Source organism: Uloborus diversus, chromosome 5 (assembly GCF_026930045.1).
Source record: "Uloborus diversus isolate 005 chromosome 5, Udiv.v.3.1, whole genome shotgun sequence".
In the NCBI taxonomy this organism is placed as follows: Eukaryota; Metazoa; Arthropoda; class Arachnida; order Araneae; family Uloboridae; genus Uloborus; species Uloborus diversus.
The window spans coordinates 155,987,620-156,000,900 of NC_072735.1; the positions used below are offsets into that span (position 1 = coordinate 155,987,620).

The 13,281-nt window shown below is 33.4% G+C and overlaps 1 protein-coding gene across 1 annotated transcript in view; it reads left to right on the plus strand.

Annotated features, from left to right (window-relative positions):
* The window catches only part of LOC129222511 (AT-rich interactive domain-containing protein 1A-like), a 66,366-nt gene that overhangs the window by 20,646 nt on the left and 32,439 nt on the right, over nt 1-13,281 (plus strand).

Genomic DNA, 13,281 nt, shown 5'->3' on the forward strand with positions numbered 1-13,281 from the left:
CCGCAGCATCACCGTCGACCGGCTCCTCACGATGCTGCTCCTATAGCGAAAGTCGTCTTCAGGTTGCATCCATATCCTACACACATGCACATACATACACAACTACACACACACAAACACATACATACACATACGCATACATACAGACACCTACACATACACACACACACTACTACCCACACATTCATGCCTGCACATAGACACAAACACATATGCCTACTAACACATACTCCCCACACATTCATATTCATACACACAACTACCCACGCACTTATACCTGCACACAGACACAAACATACATGCTTACATACACATACCCCTTACACTCAAACACACATACCCTCCCACACACAAACACACACGCGTACATACACACACTCGTGATTGCGAAAAACATAATTTGAATTCAAGATGTCAAAATTCAAATTATTTTTTTTAACTTTATTTTATTTTATTTTATTTTATTTTTTATTTATTATTATTATTATTATTTTTTGTTTTTTTTGCTTATTCTATCAATTTCAGTGACTAAAAGTTGACTGAAGGAAACAATCCCGTTATGTCTCTAGCAAAATACTACTGGGCAATTCCATGGTAACAGACATATCAACTGTTGCACGAAACACCTTACAAAGATTCTAAATATGTTTGATTCATGTTTCATTGCATGTACCTTATAAAGAACATGGACTCCGTGTATGTAATGTAGTTAATTTTTGAAGATTCCCGTTAACAATGCTTAAATTTTTGGTTTTGCTCAGTATCGGACGTATCTCATAAGATGCGTGAAAAAGGAGGGCCCTAGGGCCAAAGTAGCCCGCGTTTACGGTACTAAAACGAAATAAATCTATTGTGGTTTGTCATGATGGTGTTAAAGACTAGAAACTAGAGCCACTTTTTGTTTCCTGTTGTTTGCCGGTTAAGTTCAAAGTTTGGCTCTTAACCATAAAAAAATTTCACCAATTACTAATAACGTTTGTTATTTCCAGACCTGTTGCACAGAATGAGTCAAAATGAGAGCGAGAACACAGATTAGAGAGCAAGATGATGAGTAGAGCCAGATTTTATTTATTTTTTATTTTATTTATTAATTTAAAAAATCATCCACAAGATCATCTCTTCTGCATTTAAAAAGAGATTCCCCATAACTTCGAAACATTTGTATGCAATAACTTACAACTTCTATGCTTTGTATACGTTGTTTTCATCTCTCTATGTGTGTATGTTTCAACGAGTTTATGTTACCAAGATGGCTTTAAAATCTATAAATACAGCTTTTCCAGACAGTTATGTATATGTGTGTCTGTGGTTACGTGGTCGTATGCTACAGGTGGGAAATATGTATCAAAGCGCTAAGCGTGGTGGCGGTAGTTTAGCACAGTTTACTACTTAGTTTAGCAAAAAGTTTTAAAAACCATTCGATTCCAAACATCCAAAAGTTAAACTTAATTAATTTTTGAATTTTTCATCATATTGGAAAAAATTAAATATGTGTTTAAAAAAGTTCACATACGTTCCGTAAAAAGAAAAAAGAAGATTTGGTCGATGAAGTATTGCATTTAAGTTTGTCTTTTATTGAAATGAGAAGATAATTATGGATAATAATTAATAGTTTGCGTTTCCAAACGTTTAAAAACCAAAAAGTGTTTCAAACTGAATTCTGCAAAACTCTCCGTGGTCAATGCAGCCAAAATTAAATCGATCTTGTATTCTCTTATATCTACCAGTATCGACATCAAATTCCTTTTAAATGTTGTAACTTGTGGATTCACCAGCAAAAAGACAACCTTTTTTTTTTCCCTCCAGGAAAATATATTTCGTTTTTTCAGCAGCGAGAAATAACACATTTCAACCCGCTCACTGTTTTATAAATGATTTTATGCGCCTGCAAAATCCATTTTTCAAACAAATGGGGATAGAGAACGGTAGATAGCTGCTGTGGTCACGCATTGACATGTTTGAATTCGTACAAAGTATAAAACACTCTCTCTTACAAATGGAGTCATCTACTGTCTTCGTTCTTCCGCTGCCACATTTTTGGGAAGAAGAATGTAATGTGTGTTTCTTAAAATATTTTTAAATATACTTTGATAGGAATTCATTCTTGAAAATGAAAAGTGGGGAAGACGGAGAGGGAACTTAGATGGTGTTTCCAGTTGAATATAAATGGAATAAAAACGAATTCACTTAAACCCACAATCGTGTTCGAAATTTTATCGAAAAAGGAATACTTCCTTGACAAATGTCTTTATTTAAAGCTATTTTTTAAAACCATTATATGAATTGCATTTTTTTTATTTAGAAATACATTAAATCTGTTCATTATCTGTAATCATTAATCTGCATATATATATATATATATATATATATATATATATATATATATATATATATATATATATATATATATATATATATATATTAAGCACCAACTGTATCCATTCTGGTTACTAACATAAAAGTTAAACGACACTTTTCATATAGACTAACTCCAGTGTCGTGTAACTTAATTCTTCGCTCAATTCTGCCGTTCGGTAAGAGTAAAACAGGTAAAATCAAAACAACACAACACTAATTGAAGCAAAAAATAACATGAACTTAATTAAAAAATTCATTGAAGAAACATAAGTGAGATTACACTTCAAAACACAATCAATTGAAGAAACATAAGTGAGATTACACTTCAAAACACAATCAATTGAAGAAACATAAATAAGATTAAACTTCAAAACACAATCAATTGAAGAAATATAAGTAAGATTACACATCAAAACACTGCCTGTTTTACCAGAAAATCTCTAGGAAACTGGAATTCCACTAAAGTTTCTAGCAACGATACAGCTTCTTCTTTAGCGTTACTTAAGAAGCTGTATCTTTACAGTGTTACTGATAAAGAAGCTGTTTTGTTACAGCGTTGCTGAAGAAGAAGCTGTATCGTCACAATGTTACTCAAGATGAAGCTGTATCAATACAACGTTACTGAAGAAGCTGTAACGTTACAGCGTTATTTAAAAAGAAGCTGTATCGTTAAAGCGTTACTGAATAAGAAGCTGTATCGGTAGAGCATTACTGAAGAAGAAGCTGTATCGTTACACTAGTACTTAAGAAGAAGCTGTATCGTTATTAGAAACCTTTGTGGAAGTAAAGTTTTCTAGAGATTGTCATGTAAAAGGGCAGTGTTTCCTCCCCGCCCCCCCCCCCCCCCTTTTTCGTGTAAACAACAGCGAATATCGAGGTAAAGATAAGGAATTTATTGGCCAACTTGCTATTCAAAAGCTTTTATTTGTGTCGTTTATTTTAAAAGTTATATATCTCCTTGTAGATGATGTTACTATGCCTTATTTTATCAAGTCCTTTACAATTTTTTCTTTAGAAAAAAAATTACAAATATTCAACTACTATTAGTCATTCGATATTAATCTTTTGAAAAAAAAAAAAAAGAAATATAACTAAATGTGGTATCACTAATTTAAAAAATGGATTTTTACAATATGGAAATAGACCACATCTACAATGAATGCCACATATATTTTCGGTGCTGTTATTTTTTTAATCCGCAATATGCAGTTAAGAACTATCCCCTGCTATAAACCAGTACTTAACGAATGTACTATAGCAAGGATAACTCTCTGAAATTAAATATTTTGTCTTACTTCACAAAACAAGCCGATTTTTCAAATAAATATTGACTGATGTTAAAATTACAAAAATCGCCTTGCACTGTAGCATTTTTTGGAGTTTTTAAGAACATTTTGTGTTGTCTATCATTCAGTACTCTGCAAAAATAGCTTGTTTTTTCATGGTTTAAACTTTTCGCCTGTATTCATGGTTAGATCCATTTTAGCTTTTGTGAGCATCACCGCATGCCTTGTCTCCTTACGTGTTTTTTTTTTTCTTTATTTCATTTTTTTAGTCAACTTTTTTCCCTTTGGTGGCAACACGCGCTTTATCGTACTTCCTCCAAAGTGATCTGGTAATGGCGCAGGGTTTGTTTACCCGCAGCTCGGGCTCTGGCGTTCCGTGTTTGAGAAGCGGATTTGGCTCTCTTGTTTTGAAGAGAAGCCACCTGCAATTTCTCTGGAACGCCATTCTCTCTCTCTCGCTCCTCGCCGGCTTTTCTCAGCTGGGGACCGCTTACAAAGTGTGCAACACACGTCACAACTCGACTAAATAGCTCGTTAATGTAGTCACAAACTGACGAAAAACAGAGTCGGAAAAAGAACTTTTCTGCTTTTATTTCTCTGGATTGAGCAGCAATGTTCCAAGCACGGGAGTTACCCGGGTCGGTAATTTGTGGTGTCACCCCGCACCACCTCCACCAACACCGCAAAAAAAAAAGAGAAACAGCTTATTTTTACTATTTTTGTGGTGTAACGAAAATTTGAATCAAAAGACAAGTGTAAATTACGGATGAATTTCGTGTAAAATTTGCAACATACGAATATGTAACGGCCTTTCTCAGCAACATTGTGCCCTATTTTCATTGAAATTATATTTGTTTATAATTAAAAAATTTATATTTTTATAAACTCTTAAATCCACTTCGGGTACCACCCAGGGCGGACACCCCCCCCCCCCTCCCCCGACCACGTAGTGACTCTACTGGGGCTAAATACTGTAGCTAGATAACTACAAATATGGCCAAATATGTTTAATTTTTGTAGAAAATTTTTGTTGGAAAGAAGAGATAGATCCATTTAATTAAATAAAATTTAGAAATGCTAAACTAATAACATCCAAATCATGTGCTTAAACTGTCCAAAAGTAATGAAAAACGATTTGTTGAGTTTTTTCCTCGAAGCAATATGAAAAAAAAACTTTTTGTATTTACCTAGTTGTAGCAACGAGCTTTGCTATAGTCGCTTAGTCAAAGGATGATCAGTTTCTGAGTTCAAGTCACTTCGTTCGAGGGGAAAATGAAAAAAAAAAGTCTTCTGGTTTTTAACGATTAAATGTTTCGAATTCAAGGATTACGTGTTCGAAAAATACTACATTTTGTTTGTTTTTCACATGAATATCGTTTAGCTTTACAAATGAATATTTTTGAAAAATGTGAAAGTATATGTATGATAAATGTGCAAGTAGCTTTGTTCGAGGAAAAAGGAATTCGTTGAATGGAAAAAGCGATAATTTTAGAAACATTAATTGCATAACCATTACTGAAAAGAAAAATTTAAATGTCAGCGTCTAATGCATTCTGTCATGTCACGTGTTATTTAAGCGAAGGGAGAAAAATTATAAATTTTATTTTCTTAATATACTTTTTTTTTAATTCTGGGAAAACTGTTGCTTGCATATACTTTTGTTTTTTACTAGGACGTGTTTCAGGAGTTATAGTTAGTAGGGGAGTTCTAGACCAATACAGTAAATGGGTCTCATTAAAACATTTCATGATGAATTTATTTGCGACAGAACCAATTAGAAAGTGTCAAACAAAGAAACAGAAAAACGATTTCGACCATCTTGTATCACTTTTTTCCTATATGTTTCTCTTTCATGTATACAATATAGACGTTCTTCGATATTCGATAGTCCTTTTTTTTTTTCAAATTTACAGCCATGCATTTATGCAACGTGTGGTACAAAATGTCTATGATAACAAATAATACTTAATGTTCTCAATAATATTCGTACAAATTAATCAATTCATATCGTCTCACCTATCGATATCTAAATTGGATTTTGATATCGATCAAATCTTCATGTTGAAGGAATACCAAAAACGTCTCATAGCTGCATTTCTAAGAAGCTATACAAATGAGATATTTTTTAATTTTTTCGAAACTTTAATTTCTATATTTTTAAAAGCATTCCCAACTGCGATCATTCTTTTCCTTCCTCAGAATGCAACAACCGCTCGCAAAATGGTGCCTTCTAATCGAAGCCGACTCTAAATGAAAATAAATAAACAGAAAATTCTTTCCCTCTGTGCCAGAGAAAGAGAGAGATATACCTTCTTTTTAATTAATTCGACGCTCGTCGTCTTCGGCAGAGACAAATCGTGGGACGTCCAAAATTCCTTTCGGGTATCGATTAGAATCATCGTCATCGGAAAACGTCTACGTACGCATACCACGAGCAGACGACTTTTAATCTTTTAGTTTTCCGTTTTAGTAGAAAGAAAGAGAAAAATGCTCTGAAGGGGGGTCAGGACTTGGCATGGCTGCGAGCTGGAGACGGGCGGCAGTAATTAATTTCGGAATTATGTGAACCCTTGTCTCAAGTTTAATCTTAATTATATATTTCTCTTTTTAGGTTTTCTTGAATAGCTCACGGCTGGGGAGATGTACTCGTTTATAAATCGGTTTCCCTTCCATTTCTTCTTTTTGGAAGGAAAACTGCGAATCGTGGGTGGAAAAAAAAAAGTTGGAGGGAAAATTAAGATTTCCGATTTTGCTTCCCGAATTCTACCGATTTCTTCTTACAACGCTGTCTTTCAGGACATTCGCAATGCGTCAATATTCCGTGCGAAGCATTTCGCCGTGATTGCTTTTTATTGCTCTTATTTATTGTTGAATTAATTCAGATCGTGAATCAATACAAATTGATTATCGATGGTAAGAGTTCTATCGACCAATCTGTGTGTTATCATCAATGGACTCGTCAATTTCTTTGATATATTTCACTCTAAAGTTCTATAACCTGCCGTATGTCTAGAACTAACTAATCACACGTTTCATTCCCCCCCCCCCTCCTTTCATTTTCCCTTTTGTGTTGCCTTGTGTTGCCTGTTGAGATTTTACAAAGAAAATATGACGCCAAGTTTATGACTTCTCCTCTTAGTGATACACATTGCCGTTTCATTTCCAAGAGTATAAGGGGCCATTCAATTATTACGTAAGGGTCCCGAGGGGGAGGGGGTTGGAAAAATTTCTACATATCCTTACTTTGAGGAGGGGTTCAAACCCATTCTTACGTAATATTTTCCAAGTCGATATTTTTCATTAAAATTCGCGTGGTCTAGTGGCTTGGCAGGGATCACATTTCATTTACGTCTGGCAGGTAAAAAAAACGTATTAGAATGAGCTATTTTTTATTTGTTTTACAAAGAATGAATAATTTAATAACGATCCAGTGATGTAAGATTCGTTGTTTTATTGTTTCGAAAATTCGAAAATGGAATCCTATGTAAGAATAGAAGGGAAGGGTTTGAAAAATCTTACATACCCTTACATGGGGGTAGGGGGGTCAAAAATTACCAAAACCATTCTTACGTAATTCATGAATGGCCCCTAACAACGTCAACCGGTGCGTGCATTTGGTGATTCTTATTTATTTCAGATACTGATTGTTTTTTCTAAGTTGAGACATCAAATTGACTTCTTGAACTTAGAGTAACTGAAAATATCAATGCCAACTGAACGTGATAAAGATAACTAACTTACAAGCAATCCAAAAGACGGAGTTGTTGAGTGAGAGTCGGACTTATTTTGGAGCAAAGGAGTTGGAGCCGATGGCTCCAAAACTGTCAAATTACAGTGCTGGCCAAATTCTTAGACTTAGACTGTTTTAAAAGCAAATTCTTTATTGATTACATAACTATAGACACATTAACGAACAGTGAAATAATTATCTAATATATCTAATACTTAGTATGCATTCCCTTGTTCTTGATGAGCATTTTAAGTCTTTTTGGCATACTTTTCACAAGGTTTACACCATTTCTTAATACTTTTTTTAAAAAGGAGGTAAAAAATTGTTTATACTCATTATTATATGTACTCACATACACCTAATACTAATATAATTACCTAAAACTAATTTTAAATTTAACAGAACACACTAATAAAAAGAACTAGTGAACTGTTTAAGCTGATTGAGGTTATGTTCCTGGTAGGTAGATAAACAAAGAACATAAGCAAAGCAGACAGTGCTGCCACCTGCAAACATTAAGTTATGCTAAAATAACGTAATAATCAGTGTACAGTATGTACTGTACTTTGACAGTAAAATAAATAGTATTTTAGTACAAATAGTGTACAAAAAAAAAAAAAACTCTTTAGTCTAATAATTTGGCCAGCACTGTAGGAGCCGGAGTCATCATTTTCCTACCAACTCTGCAGCACTGAAAAAAAAAACAAAGAAAACTCCTGATTTTGGAAATAATTCGCTAAGAAGCATTTATAATTCTCACGAGAAATAATTTGTAGATCAGTCGACATCAACCTGCATTGTAGCGAAAATCTCACTAACTTAATCGAAATTCACACGACGAAATAACAAAACCATTATTTAGTGTAATTTCACCAGCCAAGAGTCAACTGACAGATTAATATTTTCCTGTCGACTGATTCATTAAAAGTCGTAAAGACCAGTCGTATTAAATAAAATTCATTCCAAAATATTTTTAATATTTGTAAGAACATCTCGTTACATCCGTCCTTTAATTTGCGAACACTTGTAATTTTTGTCTTTAAACGTAATCTTGTAATACCTGGCTAAGAAATGACGAGAAAATTATTAAACATTCAAAACTCTTTTTATTCAATAATGAGACCAGATATTCGAAATTAATTGGATGGAAAACAAGCTTGTTAAATTGGAACGGTGTGGAACACGCGGAAACGTTTCTTTTTCCAGTCGTAACTGCCGTTTGTTGTCTCAGCGGCCATTCAAAAATAACGCTCGTTTTATCTTTGCTTTTATTCACCTAAAATCAGGGTTGCTTCATTTTGTCCACTTTTTTGAAAAAAGTCCGGGACCGGAAGAAATTGGACAAAATAGATTAAATGGGCGAAATGAAAAATCAACTGATTATTCATACATAAATTTATGGTTATGGTGTAATAAAATTAGTATATAATTCTAATATCTATTATGATTTAATCATGTAATTAAAATAGAATGATTGTTAATTTTAGAATTTAATATATTCAAAGTTTTTTTTTTAATTACACATTGGTGCAACTAGTTTTCGATAATAATTTACTTAAAGGTAATAAAATTTCACAATGGGAATAAACTTCTGGGAGTAGTTGCACTATTATAAATTACAATAGTAGAAATTAAACTCAAAGGAAAAATCGAATGAAATGCTTAGAGACATACATACAAAACGAAGATTTATAGACTAAAAACATTTTACTGTTATATTTTCGATTTTCTTATTGGTGTCACTTCACAGTAAAATGTTTATGTACTCTGCATCTTTTTATAGATATGTTAATGTCATACAAATTAAGAAAAATTACTACAGTAGTAGGGTTGTGGGCACTAAGAACAGTGTACCGCAGAGGCTATAGTAAGTAAGGGGTTGGATAGCTTAAAAAGGGCCATTAATCTTCATTGGCGACTAATAAATTGACTAAGAACAGCCTAGCTAGGTTTAGAACCTGTTGTTGATCATCACATTTGTATTATCAGAACCGATTTCACTTCATGTCAATATTTCCTAACCTTTAAAAACGTTTAATTTCTACTTTTTAATTTTAAAAATGTAATTTTATGGGCCTCCATATCACAGATAAACATCATAAACTGATGCGTTTGTTTTTTATAAATGCTATTATGTGCATTTTACTTACTAACAATCATTTGATTTATATACACACTTACATAAACTTCAACTGATCTTACTTTTTTCATTTTCACTTTAAAATATTTTACAATCAATAGTTTACATACATATTTATGTATGCTATTTTTATATTAAAATATTACTTGGATAGGAAGAATCAATATAATTATTTTTTATTTTCAAACTTCATCTTCTAAACTAAAAACTTTCATCTTACTGAAAAATGGACGAAATGGAAAAAATGACATTTTGTCCGGGCCGGTTGTTTCCAGGTTTTTTCCGGGGTGGAGAAAATAAGACAACCCTGCCTAAAATACTAAAATAAGCGACCAAAATAAAGGGGAAAAAAAGAATGATTCGATCTCGTGGTCATTGAAATACTTGTTCCAAATATTAACATTCATTTTAATTATCCCCCCTCCCCTTCCGCTCAAGGTTAAACTGTAATATAAGGTCTTACCCACTTATAACGACCTTCGTATTCAATGGTGAACTTTTAAAAACTGAACTTAAAAATGGTTTTGCCAGTCGTATGTCCGTTTTTAAGACTGTAAAATATTTCTGTGAATACAAATCGTAACAATAAATAATATGTAAAGATATTTTTAAAAATAAATCTAAAGTTCAATAATAAATTTTGCAATATTTTACTAAGTATCTTGTATTTTGTAAAATATCTTAAAGCATTTATTTTTTAAACGCTATTTTTGCATGTGCTCCGGTTTAACGATAGAAATAATAAGCTATACTCGAATTCAGAACAGCAGTCGTTATTTCAAATAATTTTTGAAGTTGCAAAAATGATGTATTATATCATAGGTAGTGTAACGAATCAATTATGAAAGTAAATTAAAAAGGTCTTGAGTTTGCAACAATTCCGACTGCTTTTAAATAATACTTGCATGCCTTGCATTGCTGACGGAAATTATATTATACAAGCTGCGTCGCAGGGTCACCTCTGAAATAAAATTAGGAAATAACAATCAATCTTAAATGATAGAAAAGAAAAAGTACAATTTCCCGCCAACGTGCAGAAAGGAGCAGTTTTATGACTCAAAATTTAAATTTAGGCTCCTTTTATTTTTCTTTTGGTCCCCCCTCCTCCTCTCCTGTGAGAATTTCCGAGCATCAAAGGACTTCTGTGTCAAAGTTGCAAAAACCTTCGTAAAACGTGGGTTTGTATCCACACTTACCTTCTTACATCCATTTTTATATACAGCCTGTCCCCGTTTTACCAATTAGATCTCAATTTGCAACCCTTAGTTCAAGATGGAAACTTCCAATTGCAAAAATAGTGAAAATAAGTTGCAGAGTTGAGCTATGAAAAGTTTGAAGCGAAAAATTACGAAATTTCACTTTTTATATGATCTCCAAATCCCCTGCATTGCATTTAGAGAAATCACATGCATGAAAAAACAATTTGAAAATAAAAAATATGACATTAGTACCATGACATGTAATGTGAATCACACTGTTACATATTTTAAGTAACTGCCCAAATTTTAATCAAATACGTTTTAATATTTTAATGATTTTAACCCTACTTTGAGGGAGTTGCTTAGGGGCCAACCCCATCACAATTTGTACTCCTTCCTCCGGGAGATTGGTTCCTCCCTTTTAATTTAATGTTTGTATCGTCATTATGTGATTTTGTCCTTTTCATATTTTTCAAAGTTTATTTTATATGGTTTCATCTTTTTCGCTTTTAAAGACTTAACATTTTAAGCTACTTAGTTTTATGTCTTCTACTTCAAGATACTTTTATTTTTAAAGTTTTCTTGTTTTGTACTTGGATAAGAAATTGATAGTATAAAATAGAGAATTGTTTGGCGCAGTATAGCCCCGAAGGGCTCTTGCGCCATTAAATTCAAATAAACCAAACCGTGACATTAGTACAACCAATAATCACCGAGATATGAAACGCAGCGTTTTGCCTTTTATACCACTTGACACTCGCAGTCGAACGACTTTTGGGAGAAAATGTAGCGACTACCAGGGGTTTAAAGTGAGTGTGATTTTTCAAACTGTACGAGATTTTTTGGTGCTTCTGCGTATCATAGCATAACATATGTATCAAATTTCAATAGCAATAAAAAATATAAATTTAACATTTTTTTTTAAACTCTTGGACAACATGTCATCCTTCTGAAAGGGAGATATGTTCCAATATAACCTTTTGCAGGATCCCTACTAATTTTGAACTGGTATACATCGTTGAAGTTGGTCGCAAATGTTTCAAGCTTTTTGCGTTGGTATTATTTTCCAAAAAAAATTCTTTTCCTAAATACAATGTAGGGAACTTGTGGACCATACTACAAGTTAAATTTCGTATTTTCACTAATTTTCTTTTTCGCTTCAAACTTTCAATATCTGAATTCGGCACCTTATTTTGACCATTTTTGCAATTGATAGTATGCGTCAAGGACTAACGGTTGCGAAAATAGAGGCCTTTCAAGTTAAACGGGGACAAGCTGTATATAGGTTATGTAGTTAGCGGGTTTTAAAACTAGAAATTTCTCTATTTGTTGGCAACATTTGCCGTTACCCCCCCCCTTTTTTTTCTGCTGATGCAGCTTGAAATAAATAACCAAATCAACAAGAAAAAAAAAACATTTTTTTAGCAATATGTGAAGTTGAGGTGATTTACAATCTCTTAAGAATGTTGCTAGATTTGTTTCTTCTCCATTTTAGTTCAAGTCGGTTTTATCGTACTTTTTTTTTCTTTATTGTTATTTAAAGTTTGTATGCATGTAAACATCAAATTTTAAAAGTCTTCAGTTATTCTATATTTTAGAACAGGAAAGGGAAGAAAATCGTTATCTTGCATGCGCTCTTTTGAGCCTTTCTTCTCTGAGACCTTGGAATTTCAATCGTAGCGCCGAACACATCATCATCAGCACCTATCATTTTCAGAGATCTTTAGAGCATATTCGAAGGCCGTTATCTTTTTACAGATCTGGATTTTCTTCTAACGGCTCAACCTCGTAGCCATCATCATCATTTTAGAAGGGTTGTGAACTACGGCCTAATGCTGCCCGGAATAGAATTTTCGGACCCGTAAAATGATGCGTTGAATGTAAGAGTCAGTCAGTCTGGAAATTATAGGACGGTGATTGATTTTAATTGCATTCATTGAAATAGTGTTTAAAGTATATTGATATTAACTACTTAAGGCTTTCACGGCCGGCGTCAATATGAAGAAATAACATTTCCGGGCTTATTGGCCGTGGTCGAAATGGATAAGAAAATCCAGACGTTTCGTCTGGATTTTTTTCTGGACTAAAATTTCTGTAACGCTGGTTCAAACCAGCAGTTTGAGAACGCCATCCAATCTGGAACCGGCACCCACCAGCAGTTTGCCTAAATACTAGAGCGACCGGAGCAGCTCATCAGTGGCGGCGCGAGAGCAAAAGTAAACGTCGGCGATGCAGTTTTGCGAGGCCCTATTAATCATAAAATATTGTGAGACAAATAATTGAATTCATAGAATTAGTTTTTGTACTAACTATTGGCACTTAGGGTTCCCAATTCACTTAATTGCTGGGACAAAAACATTTCGTGATTAGCAGCACAGTCAAAAAGAAGTTTTTTTCGTGGTGGGGGGAGGAGCCGGCACTTTGACTGTGGAAAAAATTACCTGATAGAAAGGGGGGTCTGGGGGTTCTCCCCTGGAAAGATTTCGAAATTTGTAGTTTAATAAAAAAATTTTGAAAAAAAAAAAATAGAACCGACTTCAAAATTGCTCTAAAAAGTGAAAAATAATT